General features: G+C 44.0%; 1 protein-coding gene across 1 annotated transcript in view; it reads right to left on the bottom strand.

Moving 5' to 3' along the window:
* Positions 1 to 26,080, bottom strand: part of LOC132882169 (NLR family CARD domain-containing protein 3-like) — a 90,107-nt gene extending 64,027 nt beyond the window's left edge. Inside the window, exon 1 of the mRNA XM_060915444.1 lies at positions 25,859 to 26,080. The gene's annotated coding sequence lies outside the window, so the exon portion shown is untranslated. The remainder of the gene's footprint in view (positions 1 to 25,858) is intronic.
* Positions 26,081 to 26,316: the final 236 nt, after the last annotated feature.

The raw sequence follows: 26,316 nt of genomic DNA, 5'->3' as shown, positions 1-26,316 counted from the left end.
GTAACGCTCTTTCAACAGCTGGCAAATCTTCCAATCACCTATGGCCACAGAAAGGCAAGGGGAATGTTGAGGATGATATTGCAGAAGTGAAGTCTTCTCTTCTGGCTGGTGCACAGTGGAAGAGAAAATGTAGTGCTTTAAGTACTTTTTCCACCAACCACACTTCAAAACCACTCTTAAACGCATTATAAAGGGTATGTAGACCACAGCTTCCAACAATTTGAATTTGCATCCCAACAAATTGCTCAGCATGCTCTTTTTGCAGGAGTTCCACAAATTTCCAATTAACAGAGGGTCCATCCATTGACAAGGACAGCATATTCCTGAGATTTAGTTCCTTTGTACATTCCTGAAATTATGAAAAATACAAACATTATAAAAACAGCCAAGTTATTCCTAAAGCAATGATAACCAAAGCACCTTAAGATATGCATGTCAAATAATTAAATAAAGTAAAGTTTAGTTTACCGTAAGATAAGGTGTGCAAAGACAAACATATACAGAAGAATTGCCTCATGCCACACACACCCAACAGCACCACACCCCTGCCTACCACCAGACAGCCCCCTCACAGTACACACAGTATTTATATGTAGGTGACAATAAAAACTCCTTGAATCCTTGAGTATGCTTATAATTTAGAACATGGAAACATTCAAAATAACTATGGGAATATACTATTCAATTAAGAACCAGCTGGCTTAATTCCAACATCATGGTAGGACAGTTGGGTAGCTTTTGCAGCTTAGTCACTAGGGGTCACATTTATCCACGAGAGGTCCTAAACCAAAACCAACTGTTGCAAATGCGCTTGCCAATAAATATTATTATCCCATTTAAACACATTAAACACTGACATTTTAAATCATGTGTTTGTCTTAATTTGTTAGGTTATTGAATGGCTTACCTTAAATTTCTCCAGTAAGTCTTCAGCAGTGGAGTGGCCCATATACTGTGAGCCCAGATACCGGGACTGCACTCGAGAACCGCTCTCATCATTTGCCCAATACCTGACGTGCAAATCCAGTTGTTTGCTTTTGGTCCTGTTCATGCTTTCGTCAAACATGACAATGAAGCTGCCTTGATTCACACTTGACAGAAGCTCCCTTTTTATGTACGGAACAAGTGTAAATCGAGCAAGATAACTGGTTTTGTCCTTGCCACAACTAAATGTTTTTGCACATTCTGAGTCAGGGAACATTGCCCTGAAGACAGTGCTCATGTCTTCGTTGGACGTATAGGAGTGATGTCGGCTAACCATTTGCAAAACCCACAGCATTTCGGCCTTCAGTGTAGTAGTTGAGGAGAATGTACTGAAGGCATTACTTGTACGGGGTCCCGAAGACTCCAAAGCGGGCGTAACGTTAGTGTTTGCATTTGCGGTAGACACCGGTGCCGCAAACATCTGAATGGGTACAGCTGTTGTCTGACTGTTGGCATAGCGCTTGTGCTTCTCCCCTATCATATGTGCGTCAAGGGCTTTACAGCCCATTGTCCCCAATTTAATGGTTTTTTTTTGTTTATTTGTTTGTTTGTTTTTTACAAAGTCTGCACCACGCTTCATACTCCATCATTTTTTTGTAACCAGCCGCTATACTTTTCATCCTCGAGCCAGTTATTGTTAAACCTGCATTTGCCCATCTTGATGCAGCTTGTGTCTGAAATAGCCACTCAAACACTTCTTCGTCTATTTCTATGATGTACATACAGGCCTACAGAGAAAACACTGCTCCCTAAATAGTGTGTGATGCCTGTGCTATAGGCACACATTTCTTTTACTGTCTGGTTAGACAGGGACGTGCACTGGTAAAAGAGCATGAAAAATAGTCTCTCCAGACATTGATATCTTTCTTTCATTCCACCCCAGATGAAATTTAATGCCACTCTTCAAAAATTACCAACATATAATACTTTTTAAGACCTTAAAAAACGTATATTTTATTTAAGACTTTTTAATACTTTTTAAGGATCCACGGAGACCCTGAATTTCCCTGAGGGAACCCTCTCAAAGGGATCAATAAAATTCTACTGTTCAGTATTGTAAAAGTATTGTAAAAAGCAGCGACTGTGGGACCTTGGTACTTTATAATTCCTTACTTTGTACATTACTAAGGCAGTTTTATATTCTATAATATCCCTGAATTTTAAACATTTTGAATTTAAGAATAGTGAATTAGTATGATCTTGGTAACCAGCACTATGAATTATTCTTATAGCTCTTTTTTGAAGTATAGTTATTGCATGAAGTGAACATTTATACGTATTTCCCCACACCACTGAGCAGTAATTTAAGTACAGTAAAACCAGGGAACAGTAAAGAATGTGGAGTGAATTATAGTTCAGGACATGCTTACCTTTACTCAACACAGATATACTTCTTGATAGTTTCATTAGTATGTATTTTATAAGTGATTTCCAATTAATTCTATCATCTATAATTACCCCAAGAAATGTATTATTAGAAACTATTTCAATATCAACACCATCTACCTGTACATTTATTGCCCTATTTATTTTATAATTATTATATAACATGATTTTTGTTTTAGACAGATTTAATGATAATTTATTTCGATCAAACCAACTTTTTAACCTGCACAATTCTGAAGAGATTATGTTTTCTAACTCATGTAAATTTGTTCCAGAACAAAATATTTGTGTCATCTGCAAATAATACCATCTTAAATATCTTTGATACATTGCACATAGGGCGGCACGGTGGTGTAGTGGTTAGCGCTGTCATCTCACAGCAAGCCCTGTGGCCGGCGAGGGCCTTTCTGTGTGGAGTTTGCATGTTCTCCCCATGTCCGCGTGGGTTTCCTCCGGGTGCTCCGGTTTCCCCCACAGTCCAAAGACATGCAGGTTAGGTTAACTGGTGACTCTAAATTGACCGTAGGTGTGAATGTGAGTGTGAATGGTTGTCTGTGTCTATGTGTCAGCCCTGTGATGACCTGGCGACTTGTCCAGGGTGTACCCTGCCTTTCGCCCATAGTCAGCTGGGATAGGCTCCAGCTTGCCTGCGACCCTGTAGAACAGGATAAAGCGGCTAGAGATGAGATGAGACATTGCACGTATCATTTATATAAAGAATAAACAGTTTAGGACCCAATACTGACTGCTGAGAGACACCACAATCAATATTCAAACAAGTTGAGACAGAGTCACCTAACTTCACAAATTGTGTCCTGTTGCTCAAATAACTTTTTATCCAATTTAATACAACTCCCCTTATCCCATATTGTTCCATCTTATTAATTAATATATCATGATTAATAGTATCAAAAGCTTTTTGAAGATCAATAAATATCCCAGCGACATGTTTCTTATCATCTATAGAGTTACTGATTTCTTCAATTGATTCCATTAGTGCCATCTCTGTTGATCTATTTGCTCTAAATCCATATTGACTATCACTGAGTAGTTTGCATTTTTTCAATGAATTTATCTAATCTGTTATTGAATAGTTTTTCAAGAATTTTGGAGAATTGAAGAAGTAAAGAAACAGGTCTGTAATTTGTGAAGTTGTGTTTGTCCCCAGATTTATACAATGGAATTACTTTTGCTATTTTCATATTGCTTGGAAATGTACCGGTTTGAAATGACAAGTTACAGATGTATGTTAATGGTTTAGAAATCCCCCCAATAATAGTTTTCACTAGTTTCATATCAATATCATTACAATCTGTGGATACTTTATTACTACATTTATTAACTAAATCAATTTCCTTCTCATCTACTGGTGTAAGAAACATAGAACAAGAATTCCTCTTTATAATATTATCTATACAATCATCATTTGTTACTGGATCAGAGATATTTTGAGCTAATCTTGGTCCAACATTAACAAAAAAATTATTAAAACTATTAGCAACTACATCCATGTTATAATTTTCGATACCTTTGTCATTAAAGTATTTAGGGTAATGTATTTGTCCAGAACCATATTTAATAATACTATTTAATATATTCCATATTCCTTTAATATTATTTTTGTTATTATACATTAATTTACCATAATAATCCTTCCTCCATCTCCTTATGATACTTGTTATTAACTTGTTTTTATATTTTTTATATTTAATTTTCTGCCTCTTTGGTTCTTAATTTAATAAATTCTCTATATAGAGTGTTTTTCTTCTTACAGGCATTTTGTAATCCCTTAGTAATCCAAGGTTGGTCATTATAGTTTTGTTTTATACTATATTGCTTCAGTGGGCAATTTTTATTATATAATCATTTGAATATACTTAGAAAGTTATCATATGCTCCATCAATGCTATTCTCTATATAAACCAATTCCCAGTCTTGTATTAATAAATCATTATTTAATGCAAACATGGCCTCCTCAGTTCTAACTCTTCTATACTTAAGTTTATGGTCTGTCACATTTCTCTTATGATTACAGTCATAAATTGTAAAAACTGGTAGATGATCACTAATATCATTGATTAATATTCCACTTATAATGTTATTATCTATATCATTGGTAAATATATTATCTATTAAGGTACCACTATGGTCAGTAATTCTGGTGGGTCTGGTAATTTTTGGGTGGAGACTCATACTGTACATGGTATTAATAAATTCCTCAGTCATACTGTGCTTATTAGGGTTTAACAGATCAATATTAGTATCCCCACAAATGAAGATAACTTTTTTATTATCTACTGTAAATGTCTTTTCTACCCAGTCCTTAAACGCCTCTATACTAGTTTCTGGCACTCTATATACTGTACTAGTGCATCTCAAAAAATTAGAATATTATGAAAAAGTTCAATATTTTCCATCAGTTATTTAAGAAAGTGAAAATGTTATATATTATAGACTCATTGCACAAACTAAAATGTTTCAAGCATTTTTCTATTTTAATTTTAATCAGTATGGCATACAGTACAAAAACATAAAAAAAAAAACACATCTCAAACTGTAAGAATATAATCCTGAATACTCCTAAACCTACTCTTGTAAATGCGCGGCCCAAGGGTGACTGTCGTGTAGTGTAGCAGTTTAGGGTTAACTTTAGGCCAGCTATAATACGCGCTGCTCTGTACATTTTGTACTTTTCATATGTTCTGTTCCTGTTTCATATCCTGATTTTGTCTATGTTTTTGTGTGAAACATCTTGTTGAACTGTGCATAACTCTTGTGACCTTGATTGAGTGTGCAAAGCACATTCCATAATTTTCCACTGCTGATACTCCCTATGAAGAGTGTATATATAAAGCCCCGACGCAGCTGCGCGTTGGGGCACGACTGAGAATAAACCAGATTGATTTAAGTCATGTGGTTCGCTCTCTTCTTGTCCTCGGAGATCTCCTGGTAACGCATCTGAACAGCACGCAGCGCAATCCTAACAATTTGGTGACCCCGACGTGATACTCTCAATCAGGTAAGACATGTTTGATTGACTACCTGGTTGGAAGTAGTTCCGTAGTGCCCTAAGGAGGGCTTTGTTTTCCCTGGTTCGAGTCCAGGAAGAGCGCGCTATAGAAATTTGTGTAGTGCCCTAAGGAGGGCTTTGTTTTCCCTGGTTCGAGTCCAGGAAGAGCGCGCTATAGAAATTTAGATAAATATCTGCTGTTTGTTTCTGTTCAGATCCGTTTGCTTTACTGTACGATGGGGGGCTCGTATCCTAAACCTGAGGTCACAGACACCCCGGCGGAATGGATGAATAAGTGCGGTTTAGGCTATTACGTTACGCCGTGGCTGGACAATTTGGCTGGGTGGACGGAGGCAAATCCTCAGATTCCATCGTATCCCCGTGATGGGACGTTTAATCCAGGCTTCCTTGCTTCAGCGCACCGTATGATTTATGAAAGCTTAGGCGATCCGGATTGGGACCGCCCTTATATGCGCGCAGGGTATGATAAATGGTTTGACATGAAGAAGGTATGGGATAAATCAAAGGGTGTTTACACCCCGAGACCTGTTTTAAAGGCTATTCCAAAACCAAGACCAACGCCTGTTACTAAAGAGGCGGCCGTCTCTTTACCCTCGTCGTCCGCCGATTTAGAAGCACAAACTAAAGTTCCACCCGCCCCTGCCGTTTCCAAGAAAGGCAAGGGTCCCAAGGGGAATAATGGGGAAGATCACGATGAGGAAGAGGGGGGCGACGATGACTGGAATGATCCTGATGACGTGGGCCCAGACGCGGGCTCCAGACCATTTCCCCCAGGCAACGTAGCATGTGTCTGGAAAGTGAAGCGCAGTGGGATTGATGTGGAGCCCCCGTCGCCATCAGCCCTTAAAGATATAATTTCCCTGCTCCCTTCGCCCGACAAACCGCTTCTTTTTGTCGACATGTTAATTAAGGCATCCCGTAACTGTCAGTTAACTGGTGCTGACTATAGGTTTATATTACAGAATCAATTAGGGGACTCATATGATGAGGAGCGTTTGCTCGAAATAGTCGATGTGTTGCAACCTAGAAATGACGTCGCTATGAATATAAAGGAAGAAATAGCTCCGGCTCAGGAAGGTGGCCGTCCGCGTCAGCGCACCGTGTCGACATTTTTTTGGAGGGACACACCGAATGCTTTGCAGCTCCTGCGTGAGCAGTTAACTAGGTATTTACTGGCTATGAAACAAGCGAACCGTGATCTGTCGCAGGTTACTAACTGTAAACAGGAAAAGTCAGAAGTGACGTCGGCCTTTTGGAAACGTTTTGGTGAAGTTTGGCAGCACCTGGGTGGGTTAGAATTGGACATGACTCAACCCAATCCAATGTTCCTGTCCACCTTTTTATCTAACTGCCGCCCTGAGGTTCAGAACGTTTTGAAACATCACTTGAGCGATAGGACTCATTTGGTCCTTCGCCAAGCGGGTGAACGGTTGAGGACAATGGAAAGTGATGGGTTGTTAGATTGTAAGACTAATAAAGCATGTTTATCTGTGGCCCCACAGGGCCCCGGGTTGTATCGTCATAATAATGACAAAACACGCACCGGGCCTCGCACATGGTCGGGTGGGAACCGGAAGAAAACAGGCAGGTGCCACTATTGTGGAAAGGAGGGCCACTGGATGAGGGAATGCCATGCGCGGCGGAGGGATGAGCAGAGTAGGACGGGAGAATTAGGGGATGTGTTGCAAGGCCAGAATCCCGGACCTAAGGGCTATCGGCAGAATAACGGACAGGACCAGCGCTATCACGCCCCGCTATAGGGCTGCCCCCAGGGTACGGAATCCACAGCCGTTGCCATGTTAAATCTCTCTTTTAGCTCTCCTCGTAACGCGGAGCTCCCTCTTGTGCCTCTGTGTTTGGCAGGAAGGGAGTATCCGTTTATACTTGATACTGGGGCCACTATGTCCTCAGTAGGGAGGGATTATGAGGGTCCTTTATCTACACGGTTTGTTAGCTCTGTGGGGATAGAAGGGGTTCCTTTTGACTCTAGTTGTACACCACCCTTACCTGTCATCTGCACTCTGGACCCTTCATTGCGTTTTTCACACTCTTTCATTTTTATGCCAGAGTGCCCTTTTAATCTTTTAGGTCGCGACCTCATGAGTCTTCTCGGACTCTCGATCTTTAGCGGCTCACACATGATTGTTGATACTCCGGACGGTGCTCCGCCTGATGTTTTTGCCTTATCCAGTTCTGTGCTGCCACATAACATTCTGAACGCTGCTTGTACGTCCCAAGCTCCTTCCCCTGTTCTCTCTGCTCTTCCTAACACCCTGTGGGCGGATCATAAGGACGATGTGGGCTCTGTGAGCTGCTCTCCGTATGAAGCTGTTATTAAACACTCTACACCTGTTTATGTTAAACAATACCCTCTGTCTCCTAGTAAGCTCGATGGTATTGACAATATTCTACGATCTCTTTTGCAGCAAGGTGTCGTGGTTCCTTGTGTCAGCCCGTATAACACCCCAGTGAACCCGGTCCCAAAACCGGATGGCACATGGCGCCTCACTCAAGATCTACGTAAAATAAATGAACTCATCGTTCCCGTGGCTCCAGTGGTCCCTGACGTTCCTTCTCTTATGTCTTCTATTCCGTGTGACCATGCTTATTTCTCTGTGATTGATTTGTGCTCTGCCTTTTTCAGTGTTCCTGTGGGCCATGAGACTCAGCCCCTGTTTGCTTTCACACACAGGGGAAGACAATACATGTGGACGCGGTTGCCACAGGGTTTCATTGACTCACCGGCGGTCTTCACTGCCGTATTGCGGGACGCGCTGGCTGATCTCTGTCTTCCCCGGGGCTCCACGGTGCTCCAGTACGCGGATGATCTCCTGGTAACGGCGGAGGATCAAGACGCTTGTGCTGCCGCCACATTGTCTCTCCTCACACTCCTGGCGCAGAAGGGTTTCAAGGTCTCCCGCACGAAGTTGCAGTTTTGCCTCACAACTGTTCGCTACTTGGGACATGACCTCTCCCAGGGTTCCAGGAGGCTTAGCCCGGAACGCGTTCAAGTCATTATGGACACTCAGGTACCTGCAACCAAGCACGCGCTCATGGCATTTCTGGGCCTCATCAATTACTGTCGTCAATGGATCCCTGACTGTTCAATCTATGACAAGTGTTTGCGTTCAGCTATAAGTCACTCAGATCCTTTGACTCAGCCCCTGGTCTGGACTGAGGACATGCTAACGGCCTTCAAGGCTCTGAAGCAAGCTTTGTGCTCCGCCCCTGCTCTCGGGCTGCCGAACTATCGTTTGCCGTTTCACCTGTATGTGTGCAATCAGAAGGGGACCGCCTCTGGGGTGCTGGCTCAGGAGCACGGGGGGGGCATGCGACCTTGTGCGTTTCTGTCTAAAACTCTTGACGCTGTGGCACAAGGGCTTCCTGGCTGTCTTAGGGCTGTTGCTGCGTGTGCTCTCATGGTCACGGACGCTGAAAAACTTGTTTTGTCGCATCCGCTCATTTTACACACTTCACATGACGTCGTGTACATTCTGCGGAATCTTAGCACTCAGCATTTGGCTGCTCAGCGTCGCTCTGGCTATGAGTTTATTCTTTTGGCCACAGAGCATCTCACTGTTAAGCCCTCCTCGTCGTTTGATTCTGTCGCCCACGCTCTTCAGCGTCTTCTTAACTCACAGGATGACGATGTTGCGTTTGACTCACATGACTGTCTTTCTAATATCGTTTTTGAAACTAGCATCCGCCCAGATTTACACTCCACCCCTCTTTCCACAGGCGATTCTCTTTTTGTAGATGGTTCCTGTTCCCGCCCTGCGGATGGTGTGTTCCTGTGTGGTTACTCTGTTTGTCGCCTCCCTGATGAAATTGTTGAAGCTCATTCTTTGCCTTTTTCTTCTGCTCAGGCTGCGGAGCTCTATGCTTTGACTCGCGCGTGTATTTTGGCTCAAGACACAGACGTTACTATTTACACCGACTCACGCTACGCTTTCGGCGTGGCGCACGACTTCGGCCGCATTTGGGCGTCTCGGGGGTTTACGACAGCCGACGGTAAGCCCATTTCTCATTCTTCACTTGTTACTGATTTAATCACCGCCTGTCTCCTTCCGTGCACGTTGGCCATTGTTAAGACACGCGCGCACACAAGAGGGGACTCATTTGAAGTAAAGGGCAATTCATTCGCTGATCGAGTCGCTAAAGCTGCAGCCGCATCCGGTGTCCTGCCTCCAGGCTTTAATTGCGCTTTAGTTTCTACTGATCGCATGGTTAGCGCTGTCTTACCTGACATAGATCTCATTTCTATCCAGGCCTCGGCCTCTGTGGCAGATACGCAGTTCTGGGACGCCCAGGGCGCGACAGAGAAGAGTGGCATTTTGCTTGACGCACAGGGCCGTCTTTGTTTACCTCGTCACTGTACTCCCTTTCTCGTTCGCGAGTTCCATGGTCCCACTCATCGCGGCCGAAGAGGGGTAGTGGAGGATATGAACAGAACATTCTGCATCAATAATTTGCACACAGACGCACACAACATTCTGGACAAGTGTTTAACGTGCGCCCAGAATAATCTATCTAAACCAGGCGCGGTACATCAGCACCTTCCCATACCCGACACGCCTTTCCAAGAATGGCAGATCGACTTCACTCACATGCCAAAGCAGGGCCCGTTCAAATACCTTTTGGTCATGATTGACAAATTTTCACGGTGGATTGAGGCTTTCCCGTGTAGCAAAGAGAACGCCCGAACAGCAGTGAACAAACTTACACAGGAAATTATCCCACGTTACGGTCTTCCGGTAGGAATTGACTCTGATAAGGGAACGCCGTTCACCTCTAAGGTAACGCAGGAGCTATGTAAAGACCTCAAGATCAATTGGCGTTTTCATATCCCATACCATCCACAGTCCTCTGGCATTGTGGAGCGCGCGAATAGAACAATTAAGGGTAAGTTGCGTAAGGCTATGCAAGACGCAGGCACGAAAAATTGGGTCCAAGTTTTACCGTTGGTCCTCGCTGATATGCGCATGACTGCTCAGGTCGCTCTCGACAATTTATCTCCGTACGAGCTCGTCATGGGACGCCCCTTTCCTGTCCCTTGGCGTAGAGGCATGCAGGTTATAGGAACGGGTGATCTTGAAGTACATCTCAGCGAGTACGCGGTGGGTCTCATGCGGGTGCTGGATGAGTATTGGGCGAGAGTAAATTCCAAAAAGCCTCCCATTCCAGAGGCACACACTCACCCCTTTGAGGTAGGGGACAGAGTTTTAGTAAAGAGATTCGCTAAACTAAACGCTCCCATGGAGGAGTCACCCTACAGTGGGCCCACCGATGTACTCGCTGTAACTCGCACGGCTGTGCTAACGGACCTTTTTCCACAGTGGATCCATGCCAGCAGAATAAAGAAGGCTCCAATGTAATAGAAATCTATATTGTTGATGCTTAACAGACTTTTGTGTTTCAGAAAGTTGCTGTGACAATAGCTGACGGCCTTTTCAGGGATCCCCTTCCAGCATCTGGAGCAATCCAGTTTCGGCTGATCTACAAAGAGGGGATGGTTGGTGAGTCTTGCAAAGTTCTGGGCTGAAGAGTCTGAAAAGCACGGGAGCCTGTGACATTTTTCGCCGTCTGCACCCTGTGAGCATTAGAGAACAAAGTCAGTGACCAGTATGACTTTCTTCATCATCGTGCTGATCTCAACGCTTGGGGCAGGGTTACCCGCACAAGCAATACACCGGGACCCAAGGGATAACGAGTTTTGGAAATATATAAACTTCACTGTAAAAACATCAATGAATATGAGTAAACCTTGTTATGTGTGTTCTTTGTTACCCCATGACAGCAGCGATCCTTTTCCGGTCCGAATAGCCCCGTCTAACTACTCTAAGGTTAATATGACATGGCTCAGCCTGTGGCCCTCGTATACTCAAACTAAGGTTTTCCTGACAGACAATACAGACCCAGAGGTAAGGTTGTCAATACACTGGGATACCTCTATGAATTATTCAGTATGCTTTCATCGATATGAAGGTGACGGTACGGAAGTAGACCGAGAGGCGTTCAATCACTGTAGTCTTTCGAACCCAACCGTATGTATCCGGAGAAATTTTTCTTCCCCCTGGCAGAAAGGTCTACCTGGCTGCCGTTGTCAACATATCTTTAACCTGAAACGGGACACGGCGGGACGTACCATGTTTAATTCTGACTACCCGATCTGGCTACCAGATTGGTATTGGGATTGCGACCGGGGTAAGTTGTGGTCTTACCTTCCCTCTCTTCAACGCGGCCTGTGTGCCCTGGTTCAGGTCCAGCATGCATTTACTGTTGTGCCCGTCCCTGAGGTTCTCAATACGGGCCGAAGGCGGCGATCCGTAGACGACGATTTTTTCCCGCCTTGTGAACATCAATTAGAAAGCAAATGGAATAAATTTTGGCAATCGTTGGTCCCACAATACGGTCTAACACAGGTATGGAACCAACTAGAAGTAACTCACTATCGTCTTGCTACCTTTGTTAATGCTACTAACGCCGCTATGGAAGGCATCCGCGTCGAACTAACGGCGCTGCGCTTAATGACAACCCAGAATCGAATAGCTTTAGACATACTTCTCGCTAAAGAGGGCGGTGTTTGTGCAATGATAGGCGACTCTTGCTGTACCTTCGTTCCTAATAAGGACGACGAAAGCTTCGGGGAGATTGCAAAACAATTAGGAAAGATGCGACAGGTAGCTCACGATTTACATATTGACGAGCAAGCTAGCTCGCCCTGGGGATGGGGGTGGTTGCACGTTTTGTTCGGAAGTCTGGCTCCTTATATCTCTATGATCATTCCCGTTGTGTTTATTGGCCTTCTGGTGTGCCTGTGTGGCCCGTTTCTTTTCCGTTGTTGCATGGATCGTATATATAATATGATGATCTCGCACACAGGTTATGTCCCTGTGTCGGCCAAGACTGGGGTGTGAATAATACTCTGGGCTTGCGTCAGAGTATTAAAGAGGGGATTGTAAGAATATAATCCTGAATACTCCTAAACCTACTCTTGTAAATGCGCGGCCCAAGGGTGACTGTCGTGTAGTGTAGCAGTTTAGGGTTAACTTTAGGCCAGCTATAATACGCGCTGCTCTGTACATTTTGTACTTTTCATATGTTCTGTTCCTGTTTCATATCCTGATTTTGTCTATGTTTTTGTGTGAAACATCTTGTTGAACTGTGCATAACTCTTGTGACCTTGATTGAGTGTGCAAAGCACATTCCATAATTTTCCACTGCTGATACTCCCTATGAAGAGTGTATATATAAAGCCCCGACGCAGCTGCGCGTTGGGGCACGACTGAGAATAAACCAGATTGATTTAAGTCATGTGGTTCGCTCTCTTCTTGTCCTCGGAGATCTCCTGGTAACGCATCTGAACAGCACGCAGCGCAATCTTAACACAAACTATTAGAATATTTCATTTTGAGTTTGAGTAAAACAGTATGAACACAGTGTATCTCTCAGTCTAGTTCAGTACACACAACCACAATCATGGGGAAGACTGCTGACTTAACTGTTGTCCAGAAGACGATCACTGATGCCCTCCACAAGGAGAGTAAGCCACAAAAGGTCAATGCTGAAAAGGGTGGCTGGAAAAGGTGCACAAGCAACAGGGATGGCCGCAGTCTTGAGAGGATTGTCAAGAAAAGTTGATTCAAGAACTTGGGAGAGCTTCACAAGGAGTGGACTGAGGCTGGTATCAGTGTATCAAGACCCATCACGAACAGACATCTTCAAGAAAGGGGATACAACTTTCGCATTCCTAATATCAAGCTACTCCTGAGCCAGAGACAATGTCAGAAGTGTCTTATCTGGGCTAAGGAGAGAAAGAAATGGACTGTTGCTCAGTGGTCCAAAGTCCTCTTTTCAGATGAAAGTACATTTTTGCATTTAATTTGGAAATCACGGTTCTAGAGTCTGGAGGAAGAGTGGAGAGGCACAGAATCCAAGGTGTTTGAAGCCCAGTGTGAAGTTTCCACAGTCTGTGATGATTTGGGGTGCCATGTCATCTGCTGGTGTTGGTCCACTGCATTTTATCAAGTCCAAAGTCAACACAGCCATCTACCAGGAGATTTTAGAGCACTTCATGCTTCCATCTGTTGACGAGCTTTTTGGAGATGCTGATTTCCTTTTCCAGCAGGACTTAACACCTACCCACAGTGCCAAAACTACTACCAAATGGCTTGCTGACCATGATATTACTGTGTTTGATTGGCCAGCTAACTTGCCTGACCTGAACCTGATTGTCAAGAGGAAGATGAGAAACACCCGACCCAAAAATACAGATACGCTGAAGGCCACTATCAAAGCAACCTGGGCTTCAATAGCACCTCAGCAGTGCCACAGACTGTTCACCTCCATGCCACACCGCATTGATACAGTAATTCATGGTAAAGGAGCCCCAACCAAGTATTGAGTGTATAAATGAATATACTTTTCAGAAGTTGGACATTTCTGTATTGTAAATCCTTTTTTTGATTGATCTTAGGGAATATTCTAATAATTTGAGATACTGAATTTCTGATTTTCATGAGCTATAAGCCATAATCATCAAAATTAAAACAAAAAAGGCTTTAAATATTTCACTTTACATGTAATGAATATAGAATATATGAAAGTTTACATTTTTTAATTAAATTATGAAAATAAGGAACTTTTTCATGGTATAATAATTTTTTTTAAATGCACTAGTATACAGCTAATTAATACATTTCTACTTTTTTCAATATTAATTTAGATTGTTAAACATTCTAATAAGTTATCAATCACCGTTGTCATGCCATCTATTAACTTATAATTCAAATTACAGTCCACATACACCGCCACTCCTCCTCCACCTTTATTTTTCCTGTTTATATAATTAAATTCATATCCAGCCAGTTCGAAATCCACTCCTTTCTCCAGGTCAATCCAGGTCTCCGTTATGGCAATTATGTTGAATGGATGAGTAAACTGACTTAAGTATTTCTTGATGTGTTTGAAGTTAGCGTACATGCTTCTGCTGTTAAAGTGTATTATTGATAATTTTCCCACAGCCTCAGTGGACTGATTGTACTGTTCCTCTGTGTAATAGTGGCAATTGTCCTTAATGGTTGAAAAAAAGTTATTGTCCGGGTCTATGTCATTTCCTGTATCCAATAGTTTATGGTCAGTGAATTCGTGTGGTTTCAGTTCCAGGTTTTCATGATCAACAAGCATTTGCATGAGCCGAGTAGTGTTCTGGGTAATGGATGAAGGAGTTATTTCGGTGTGTGTCATGGTTGAGTTTGGTGTAGTGTCATGTTGGTATTGATTACCATACAGTCCTGATGGTCATCACTGGTATTTGTCCAAGTCCTCGATGTTCCGTATGACCAGAATTCTCGCCTCCTCCAGTGTACCGTTCAGCTTGATGAAAACTTTGCAGTTGGTTATCCATGTCGATTGAATTTTATTTTCCTTCTTCAGATGTCGTGCTTTTCTGGCGATGTCAGCATTGCGTTTTGTCAGGTGCTCGTTGATGTAGACATTTGTCCCTTTCAGTTTCCTTCCTTGTTTCAGTAGTGTAGCTTTATGTTTCCGGCTGATGAATCTCATGATGATGGTCTGTTTGTCTCTGGTGTTCCTCCTTGGTAGCGGGTGGCAAGCCTCGATGTTATCGCAGTCCAGGTGAATTCCCCTGGACTGCAGGAAAGCAGCTACCTGCTGCTCCATGGAGCTCACATCCAGCTCCCCTTTATTTGACCATAAAGTTGACTTGACTCAACTATCTAATCTAATCTAATCAACAAAAGGGCAATAATATAACAACCACCAATCAGAATTCAGATGCAACAACCAATCAAAATTTAGACACATTCTGTTGCCAAGTAAAATTGTAACCTTTTAATGTGTCAAAAAAGTTCTAGAGCCCTTGTCTTGTTTTACCGTTAGGATCAATCACATATCAACTTAAACTAGCATTCTGAAACTAGTTCAAGATCACACAGAAGAGAGCCGACTCTCTCTGCCAGCCTCATGGAACGCAGTGTTTAAAGGTCCCATGGCATGAAATTTTCACTTTCTGAGGTTTTTTAACATTAAAATGAGTTCCTCTGACCTTCTTAAGTCACCCCAGTGGCTAGAAATGTCATAATGTGTAAACCAAACTATGCCCACCCTTTGTCAACATTTGAGAATGGCGCGTCAAAATGGCGCATTGATAGGCTCTTCCCTTTACTACGTCAGCAAGGGAGATGATCCCCACGCCCCCCCTCTGGATTCCCACCCACTGTATGGATTGCCTGCCCAGCTCAAAAGTTGCCACCATAGATACATCACTTCAATTTTGTAGTGAGGAGACCATAGAGGACACAACAACATGGCACCACCTAAGCAAGCGAAACATGGAAATTGCGCTGTACATGGATGTGACAACACAGAAAGGAGTCTGTTTTTACTGCCGACGGGAGAGCCCCTGAAGACGCAGTGGCTTAATTTTATTTACTCCAATAATACGCCGTTGAGTCTACCTAAGATGGTGTATGTTTGTCGGAAGCATTTTCCTGATGAATGTTTCCACAACTTGGGACAGTACAGGGCAGGTTTTGCACATCAACTGTCACTGAAGCCTGGGTCCGTACCAAGCATCCCTGCCGCATCAGCCACAAACACCGAACAAGTAAGTGTATAACTGTTAAGTCGTTTTGCCATGTTTTAAAATCGGTGTGTTAGCCTTGCAATGGCTACATTAGCTGTGCAGCTAACAGCTTCCTGCAGTTAGCCAGGTACTCTGCGCTACAAAACCAAAAAGCATGCAGCATGCTCTGTTAAACTGAGTTTAGTCTGGAAATTGACTGTAACTTATGAGCTTATGTTTGACTATTGCTCCGCAATGCATGTCTTCTGTTGGATAAGCGATATGTTGCTGTAGTTGCGCTTCTGCTTCGGGGTCGGACTCCGGGTCAAAAGCGAAAGCTTGGACTGTTGCTTGACCTGCCATTGCTACTGTTCACACACAGGTAGCATGCCCGCAGCTTGGTCAAGACCCTCCCCCCATGGCCCGCCCCCACCCCACCCTCTACCCTTCCCCGCCTCCATGCTTCTCATTAGCAAAACGACGCACTGGGAAAAGGGCTGAAATGGGGCTTTCTCCCAGGAGGCTATATCTACGTGCCGAGGGTTCATTTTGAGAAAGGCTGCGGATATAACATCCAGAAACCTCCACGAGCCCATTTAAAGCATCAACAAACCACCATGCCATGGGTCCTTTAAGGCTCCAGATGTGTTTTACTTCCATTTATGAGGGAAAGGAACATACACCCTCCCGACAGTCAATGCGTTATTCGCTTGTAAAACACATTTGCAAATTGGTAGAATGAGTTAATCATCACATGCAAGATTTGCAATTAATCAAATGAATTACATATTATTATTATTATTATTATTATTATTATTCAATATTAATGAATTACTACAGTTCTGAACTTCAAATTTTAAAAGTCTGGACTTTGGAGAGATGATGGATACTCTTTTGGTGGAACACAATGGAGCAAAATATTGTGACACTCTAATATTGACCTGAAGTTGGCACCACTGGGGGTTGGCAGTGGCAGGTCCTTGACCTGTTCGGGCATGCAGCACCCACCATACATGAGTCAGGGGTAGGAGGAACTCCTCATATCCTTGGTTGGAAGTCCTCCTAGGAGACGGGTACTCCAAATAACAAAGCTGCACCTGCTGGGGCCATCTTACATGTGGCAGTTTCTGCACCTGAGGGACTATGAGCATCGGTCAGGCAAGAGGGTGGAGAAGGAATTGCACACCCCTTCTTCGCCTTAAAAAGGTCATGTGCTGCTCAGGCAAACAGGTTGCCGAAAACAAGCTAGGCACCACCCAATACCCAACGTAGTCCAAAGTCCTGTGGCGATGGAGAAATGGCGACGGGAACAGGCAGAGGATGCTGCTGGGAGTTCTTAGCCATGACTCTGCATGCAGGCGGTTGTGGGGTGATGGTCGTCCACTGTAGACAGTGGTAGATGCAGTGCCTGTATTGTCCCACAGCGACAGCTTTTCCAGGGATAGCACTGCTCTCCCCACAAGGGGAAGGGGAGATAAAAGGATCCCTAAAGAAAGCCTACCACATGAGCACACCTAGCAGGGAACCGCACCTGCCTGGGCATCCAATTTGCGGTCAAGAAAACAGAAAAAAAAAAGTGAGAAAGCCCCTGACCTTTGGGGCATGGAACGTGCGGACTCTGCTAGACAGAGGAGACAGACCAGAGTGATGCATTGCGCTCATTGCCAGGTTGCTGGGCCAGTACCAGATTGACATAGCAGCCTTGAGTGAGACCAGATTCGCTGGAGAAACTCAGCTTGAGGAGATAGGTGGAGGCTACATCTTCTACTGCATCGGGAAGCCTAAAGACGCCCCAAGGACCTCTGGTGTCAGATTTGCTATTTGCACCAAGCTTGCAAGAAACCTTGTGGGATTAACGATCAACTGATGACCTCGTGTCTCAAGCTCACAAAGGACTGCTTTGCCACCATCATTAGTGCTTATGCTCCTACTATGACCAACCCTGACGACATCAAGGAAGCCTTCTATGAGGATCTCAACCATGCCCTCTCAGAAGTGAACAGCAAGGACAAGCTAATCATCCTTGGAGACTTTAATGCACGAATTGGAGTTGATTACTCCTCCTGGCTGAACGTCTTAGGACGCCATTGCACTGGATAGTGCAACTCCAATGGACTGATGCTACGATCGCTGTGTGCCCAGCACATGCTGTCCATCACCAACACAATCTTCCAGCAAGCAGATAAGTTGAAGTTTGGCGGCATGGTGGTGTAGTAGTTAGCACGGTCGCCTCACAGCAAGAAGGTTCCAGGTTCGAAACCAGCGGCCGGTGAGGGCCTTTCTGTGTGGAGTTTGCATGTTCTCCCCGTGTCTACGTGGGTTTCCTCTGGGTGCTCTGGTTTCCCTCACAATCCAAAGACATGCAGTTAGGTTGACGTGGGGCGGCCTTGGGCTGAGGTGCCATTGAGCAAGGTACCTGACCCCTGACTGCTCCCCGGGTGCTCTGGTGTGGCTGCCCACTGCTCTGAATGTGTGCGTGTGTTCACTGCTTCAGATGGGTTAAATGCAAAGGATGAATTTCACTGTGCTTGAAGTGTGCATGTGACAAATAAATAAAGGTTTCTTCTTAAGAACACATGGATGCATCCTCAAATCAAGGCAGTGGCATATGCTGGACTATGTTATAGTGCACCAAAGAGACAGATGTGATGTTCACAGCACACGCTGCATGAGAGGAGCAGATTGCTGGTCCGATCATCGCCTGCTCTGGAGCAAGATGAACATAAACCAAGCTTGGAAAAAGAAGACGGCTGGGGATAACCCCCCAGAAGCACTACAGCAGAGACTCCAGAAATCCCTGTCTAACATCGAGCAGGAGCAAGACAACTTGGAAGAGGAATGGAGGACCTTCCAAGAGGCCGTCTACAGTGCCGCAGCTGATACCCTTGGTTTCATGAAGAGGAGACACTGAGACTGGTTTGATGAGAATGAAAAAGGTATCCAGAAGCTCATCAACAAGGTGCATAAGGCACACAAAGATCACCTTGATGACAATACCAACAGCATGAAGAACAACTGGTGGGAAAGAAAGGCTGAGGAGTTACAAGCAGAAGCCGACAACCACGACATGAAGACATTTCATGAAGGCCTTCACACCGTTTATGGACCCAAGGCATTTGATTCAGCCCCAGTAAGATCTTCTGACCAGTCCACCTTGCTGACCCAGAAAACCAACATCCTTGCACAATGGGCAGAGCATTTCAGCAGTGTCCTGAACAGAGAATCGACCATTTCCAAAGAGGCGATTGCATCGCTGCCACAACTACCAACGAAGGAATCGATGGCAGACCCCCCAACCAGTGCCGAGGTTGCCAAGGCTTTGAAGCAGACAACACCCAGAAAGGCACAAGGAGCAGATGGAATTCCTGCTGACATCTACAAGAATGGAGGAGACGTGCTTATGGAGAAACTGATGTCCCTATTCAGGTCCATCTGGGAAGCGGGAGAAGTCCCACAAGACTTTAAGGATGCATCCATAGTGCACATCTACAAGAGGAAGGGGGAATAAGACATCCTACGACAATCATCGTGGGCTATCACTCCTGTGCATAGCTGGGAAAGTTCTTGCCAGAGTCATCCTCAACTGACTCATTATAAACAAACATTGCTGAGACCATTGTTCCTGAACCGCAGTGCGGATTTCGTGCTGGTAGGGGCACCAGCAACATGGGTTTTGCTGTTCGTCAGCTACAGGAGAAATGCCGTGAGCAAAATCAGGAGCTTGACCTGGTCTTTGTAGATCTCACCAAGGCCTTTGATACTGTGAACCAGAATGGCTTGTGGAAGATTCTGCAAAAGTTTGGCTGTCCAGACAAGCTTACAAACACTGATCATCTCTTTCCATGAAGGCATGCAAGCCAGAGTTCAAGAGAATGGTGATGTCTCAGATCCCTTCCAAGTGTGCAATGGAGTGAAACAGGGCTGCATCCTCACCCCTACTTTGTTCTCCATCTTGTTTGCAGCAATGTTGCTTGACGCCTTCAGCGGCTGTGACAGAGGGGTGTACATTCAGTTACGCACAGATGGGAAACTCTTTAACCTGCGAAGACTCCAAGCCAAGACCAAAGTGTTTGAGGCCATCCTACGTGAGTTCCTCTTCACAGACGACTGCGCACTGGGTGCACACTCCCATGAGGACATGCAGTACATAACGGATCGCTTTGCAGCTGCCTACGGACGATTCGGGCTCACGATCAGCCTTGAAAAGACTGAAGCCATGTTCCAGCCTTCACCATCACAGGCTGCCAATGTGCCACCACCTCCTCCCATAGTCATTAACAATGCAGAGATCAAGACTGTGGACAAGTTCTGCTACCTGGGTAGCACCGTTATGAGCAGTGGATCTCTGGATGCTGAGGTGATGCAGCACATTGGAAAGGCAAGTGTGGCCTTCGGCAGACTGACCAAGAGACTTTGGCAAGACCACGACATCCGCCTCTCCACCAAGATTGCCATGTAAAAAGCCGTGGTGCTAAGCGCACTTCTCTACTGCTGTGAGACCTGGACCACATACCACCAGCACATCCACCTACTGGAGCAGTTTCATCAACGATGTCTGTGGAATATCTGCAGCATCAAGTGGCAGGATAGAGTATCCAACCTGCAGGTCCTGAAAAAGTGCAGCCTCCCCAGCGTTGAGTGCTTGATCGTCAAGTGCCAGCTAAGACGGACAGGACACGTTGTCCGCATGGAAGACAACAGAATGCCAAAGATGCTGCTGTACGGACAACTGAAGCAAGGGCATCACAACCAGGGAAGACCCCTTAAAAGATACAGGGACAACCTGAAGGCAAGCCTTAGGAGCTGCAACATTGATGTCAACTCCTGGGAAACAACTGCCCATGACAGAGCTCTTTGGAGAAACCAGTACACGTTAGGCACTAGGGCCTTTGAAGCCAACAGAGCAGCTGCTATTCATGAGAAGAAAGAGAGGAGGAAACAGCACTCCACCTCTGTCTATTCCTTCCCCTGCAGCATCTGTGATCATTCATGTGCGTCCAAAATTGGTCTTCATTCCCACATGAGGACCCACCTCGGCAAATGACTTGTCTGCCTACTCATCTGTCGAACCAACAGGAGAATACATTATGTCCCCACCAATGTTAATACCAAACCTACACCCTTGCCTACATGTTATCTCATTCTAATTGTTGTTACTTTTATCCAAATGACAGCTGGCAATACGTTGTTACTTTGCACTTTTTGTTTATCTGGGTACTAATCTTTGAGAAACTGGATTGGCAGAATGTTGCCTGTGAAGAAAAGAATGTCTTTATTACCCTGTGCCAAGTTAATATTTACTTAAGTGCAATTTTTAAGAGCCATAGATTGTATTTTACTTATTGTATTTGTTGTAAGTGGTTGTTTGATTGTTTTATTTCTTTAGGTTATTTTTTTACGTTCCACCGCTGAATTGAATAAGTTGACTTAATTAAAAAGTTTACTGTTCTTTGGAAGGGTGTATTTGCATGATCGTTATTATTTTACAAGTGGCTTAACTCTTTACCCCTTAATGATGACATATGATGCCTTGTCTAAAACCTTGTCTTTAGACTTTTTTTCTTGTAAATATGTTCTCAGGGTGAACAGTATATACATATACAAGGGTGGCTGTAGCAACTGCTTTAAGGAGTAAAGAGTTAAAATTGTCTTGAAAAGACGTCAACAATAATATCGTTTATTGCAATAATTTCTGAGACAATATATCATCCAACAAAATTTGTCATCGTGACAGGCCTATTGACAGAGTGCTATGAGGTGGAGGTGTCTGGGAAACTGCTCAAATCTGCAAAGTAAGCAGCCTCGAAATACAATGAAAGCTTGCAGAAGGAACAGGCAGAGAACAGAGGAAAGGAAAGAGCCCTTTAGGCCAACATGTACAATTACATTCATTATCATTCATGCAATTCATTCCTTGTTCTGTGATCTTCATCTGTGTTTCGGTATCTAAGTAAAGCAATGTTCTGTGGTGAAATGTTGTGGAGTGCGCATGTTCAACATGGCGGATGGATGGGCTTTTCCTCTGCTCCAACTCTTGATCCTCCTATTTGCTCCAGAGAACAGTAATACTCTGGAAGTTTTACGTGATAACAACACTCCGTTTCTGGTAGGTTTTAGAAGAAAAATTTTCAATGTCACCATCCTGTACGGCCCAAATAGAGTTGCACGTTTCAACCCATGTGAAACTCGACTCGTCGGTATCCATCCCAATCCTGGACCTGGTCATTGGAGCGAGAGTCTCCGTGTTCTGTATTTGAACACGAGAAGCTTGAAAGCAATGGTAAACTCCGAAAGCGACTGTGCGAGTAAAATCTGCAAAATTATGATCCTACAGAGACTTGTTTATGGCGGGGGATTAGATGTTATTGCTCTCACTGAAACCTGGCTAAATGACACTCTTTTCGATAGTGAAATTCTACCTGGTTTCAATATCTTTCGCCAGGACAGGGTCGGCCACAGTGGTGGTGTGCTGGTAGCGATTCAAAACGACATTCAAGTTTGCAGACGCAATGATTTGGAGGAGGAAGGAATCGAAGTTGTTGTTGAGCTGAGGAACGGCCATGATAAACCAGTCTTGTTCTACTGCTTTTATCATCCTGACACGGAGCCTGAGCCTATTCTTACTTTGAATTCTTCCCTTCAGCAGAATGGCGAATCCACCTGCCTAATCCTCGTTGGAGACTTCAATCTTCCTGAATTAGATTGGTCTGGCAACCAAACAGCTCTGATTAATACTGGATACCGAAGGGATCATAATGTTTTTTGTGAATTAGTGGGCGACAATTACTTCCAGCAATTTGTCCCCTCAGATCATTATGTCATTGAATTTTCTATCAAACTAAGATTCAAGCGAGCTAAGGGTACTGCGCGACAAGTTTTCGACTTTAAAAAGGCGGACTTTGATGCTTTGCAGGCCGCTTTGGCTCGGACACCCTTTGAAATAGCCGCATCTGATGATATTGATGAATATTGGTCGGGATGGAAAGACTTGTTCCTGATGGCTGTCAAGGATTATGTCCCGATGAAAACAGTGCGTGATACTAATTCGCCTCCTTGGATTGATGCAGAAGTACGTCATCTTATCCGCAAGAAATATACTGCGCTGCGCAAATACCGCCTCAACAAAACAGCTGAGCGCAAGCAGAAACTCAGGACTTTAAGTCAAAACATAAAGACACTAGTACAAAGAAAACATCAAGAGTATCCGTCTAAAATTCAAGTGGCATTTACGGACAATCCAAAACAGTTTTGGAGTTATCATAAAGCCTTCCTAGGCGAGAGATCGGGAGCTAACTCTGTCATTTCTTACAATGGCAAATCGAGCGAAAAACCCCGACAAAAAGCGGAGCTATTTAATCAGTATTTTAGCTCAGTTTTTCGCTCTCCGTCAAATTCTGTAAACAACATTCCTATACAGATGGATATGGAAATTTCAGAAGTTGAAGTGTCGATCGATGAAGTCAAGGAATGCTTGAATGCACTCGACATCTCTAAAGCCCAAGGTCCAGATGGCATTCCAGCGTGCTTGTTAAAGGAGTGTAGCAAGCAAATTGTGCCAAGTTTATGCACACTTTTTAACTATTCGCTGGCAAAGGGCAAGATTCCTCGTGAATGGAAATCGGCCGACATAACACCTATTCACCAAAAGGACTCAAAGGAACATGTTGAAAATTATCGGCCAATTTCACTTCTTTCAATTATTGGCAAAATCTTGGAATGCTGTGTTGGCTCACGGTTATACGATCACGTGAAACTTTTAATAACAGCACTCCAACATGGTTTCTTGAAAAATCGTTCATGTGTAACGCAGTTGCTGGCTGTGCTGCATTCTATCGGGGAGACTCTGGATAAAAACATTCAAACGGACGTCATATATTTGGATTTTGCAAAAGCGTTTGACACTGTCGATCATTCTGTCCTTCTCACTAAGCTGAGGGTATACGGCGTTTCTGGTCATTTGTTTGCTTGGCTTACTGACTACCTGCAGGGTAGGGTACAAAGAGTCGTCATTGATGGGGCAGCATCGGAGTGGGCACCTGTCACTTCCGGTGTGCCACAAGGAAGCCTTCTTGGCCCTTTATTGTTCACGATCTTTATCAACGACCTCCCCGAGGAGGCCCTTGATGGAGTTAAGGTGGCTCTCTATGCGGATGACACTAAAGTTTATAAGCTAGTGAAATCCACCGATGACTGTCTGTCTTTACAGTCGACTCTAACGAACATGCAGGATTGGTCTAAACGCAATAACATCAGCTTTAATGCATCCAAATGCAAATCACTTAGTATTACGCGCAAGAAATCCCACCTGGTACATGAATACCGTCTGGGTATCTCTCAGCTAGAACAGGTGTGCAAAGAAAAGGATCTCGGAGTCATCATCTCTAGCGATCTAACATGGAATTCTCATATTCATTCCATCTGTGCAAAGGCAAATAAGCTGCTGAGCCTACTGATACGGACTTGCCCGCTGCTGACAGATAGGGCGATCAGGCGCACATTCTACTTGTCTCTTGTTAAATCTCAACTGAGCTATGCAACTCAAGTATGGTCACCAGATAAAGTCACCTTGAAAGGACAAGTGGAGCGCGTCCAGCGGCGCGCCACTAGGTGGATTCTCCAAGTTAAGATAGGCGAGATGTCATACAAGGACAGGCTGGTGGCTTTAAACATCTTGCCACTAGCACTAGACCGTGAACTTAAAGATCTTGTATTTTTCTTTAAATGCTTGTACAAAGAGATTGATCTAGACGTAAGCAACTTTGTCACCTTTGTATCGCACGGGAGGACACGAGCCAGTAATTCCTTCAATCTAAAGCCGTCGCTATGTAAGACAAGTACCTACCAGGCATCTTTTTTTAACCGTATTGTTAAACTATGGAACAGTGTCTGCAGCGCAGTGGATACTTCCATTGCCTTTTCTAGCTCTGCCTCTTTCACTTTAAGTGTCAAGAAATTAATGTTTAAGCACCTGGATACTTTCTTTGACCCGGACTGGCCATGTACATGGACGCTTGCGCCAACTTGTTCCTGCCACAGGTTGTAACTAGTTTTAGACATATTTAATTGAATTTTTATATAATTTTATTGCTTTTGTAAGGCTAAGGGTTGCACCCAGCATGGGACTTGTTCCCGTTCGTGCTCACCCTTTTGGGCTAATCTTAATTTTAGTTTTTGTTGTTTTCTTTATTATTGCTTATATTTTTGTAAATGTTAATTTCTTATTGATGTAATTTTTTGTAAGTAGCCCAATAAAGTTCTTTAAAAAAAAAAGAAATCTCTCTCTATCCTGGCCATTCTTCCTTATTTATGGGGGGTAGGGTGTCCAGACTCAGTCAGTAAGGAGCTTAATATATGGCACATTGGAGTTCTCATAGCTGATGGTTGGTGCAGCTCAGTCCCCAAGTCAGGGTGTCAGCTATGAATCGGAGTGAATTCTGCTGTTGTTCATCTCCAAAAGGCCACCCCAACATCCACCAGAATGCAGGAAATCACATCAACCAAACCCAGAGTTTCCTGGGGGAGAACCCCCCGGCAATGGATTTCTCTCTAAATTAAAATAAATCTCCCCAGGGAGGGACCTCCCTCAAATCCACTTGCTCAGGTTGGGATGTCTGCAGTTCCAGCTGAAAAACCATCAGAATAAACATGACGAGCTGGAAATAAAATGTTTTCCAGCTAAACTCCCCCAAACTCTCTGAGTGTTTAATAGATGAGAAATAGATGAGAGAAACTCGAATATAGAACACACAGCCGATAAACAGCAGCTTTACAGGGAAGATGATTTCAGTTCCGCTGACGGGACGCAGTTTTGCTGCTGTTTTTACACGAGCTCAATCAAATACAACCACATTTCTCTCCAACACAGCACTTACTTTTACTCAGCACTCCATGTTGGGGGACATTAATGTCCCCGTTTCGGCCTGCTGTTGAAGTTTTTTCTTTGTTTTTCCAACAGCAACAAAACAGCGTCGAGGTTGAAAGAGAAACACTTTCACTTCTGGAAAACTGATTCACTCCGAGTGATGTGTCGCTCAGGGAACGAATCGGCTCTTTGAGTCGGCTCTTTCAGATGGAGTTTAAATCGAAAAAGCAAACAATGAAGTTGAAATGTTTCCTCATTCAGGGAGACTCTTGACGGTTTGTTGTTCTGAAGTTACACTACAAGTCCAGTCCACTTTAATTACCAAGAAATAGAATAAAAGTGCCGTCTTTAATACAGTTTTTCTCGATTGCTAAGACACATTTCTTGAAAGCTGCTCTCTTTTTCTCTAAACTGTGAACACAAAACCCAATTTTCAAGCTACATTCACAAAACCTCTGACTCTTCTTG

This window comes from Neoarius graeffei, chromosome 2 (genome assembly GCF_027579695.1).
Source record: "Neoarius graeffei isolate fNeoGra1 chromosome 2, fNeoGra1.pri, whole genome shotgun sequence".
In the NCBI taxonomy this organism is placed as follows: domain Eukaryota; kingdom Metazoa; phylum Chordata; class Actinopteri; order Siluriformes; family Ariidae; genus Neoarius; species Neoarius graeffei.
This window is presented reverse-complemented; position numbering and strand designations above follow the sequence as displayed.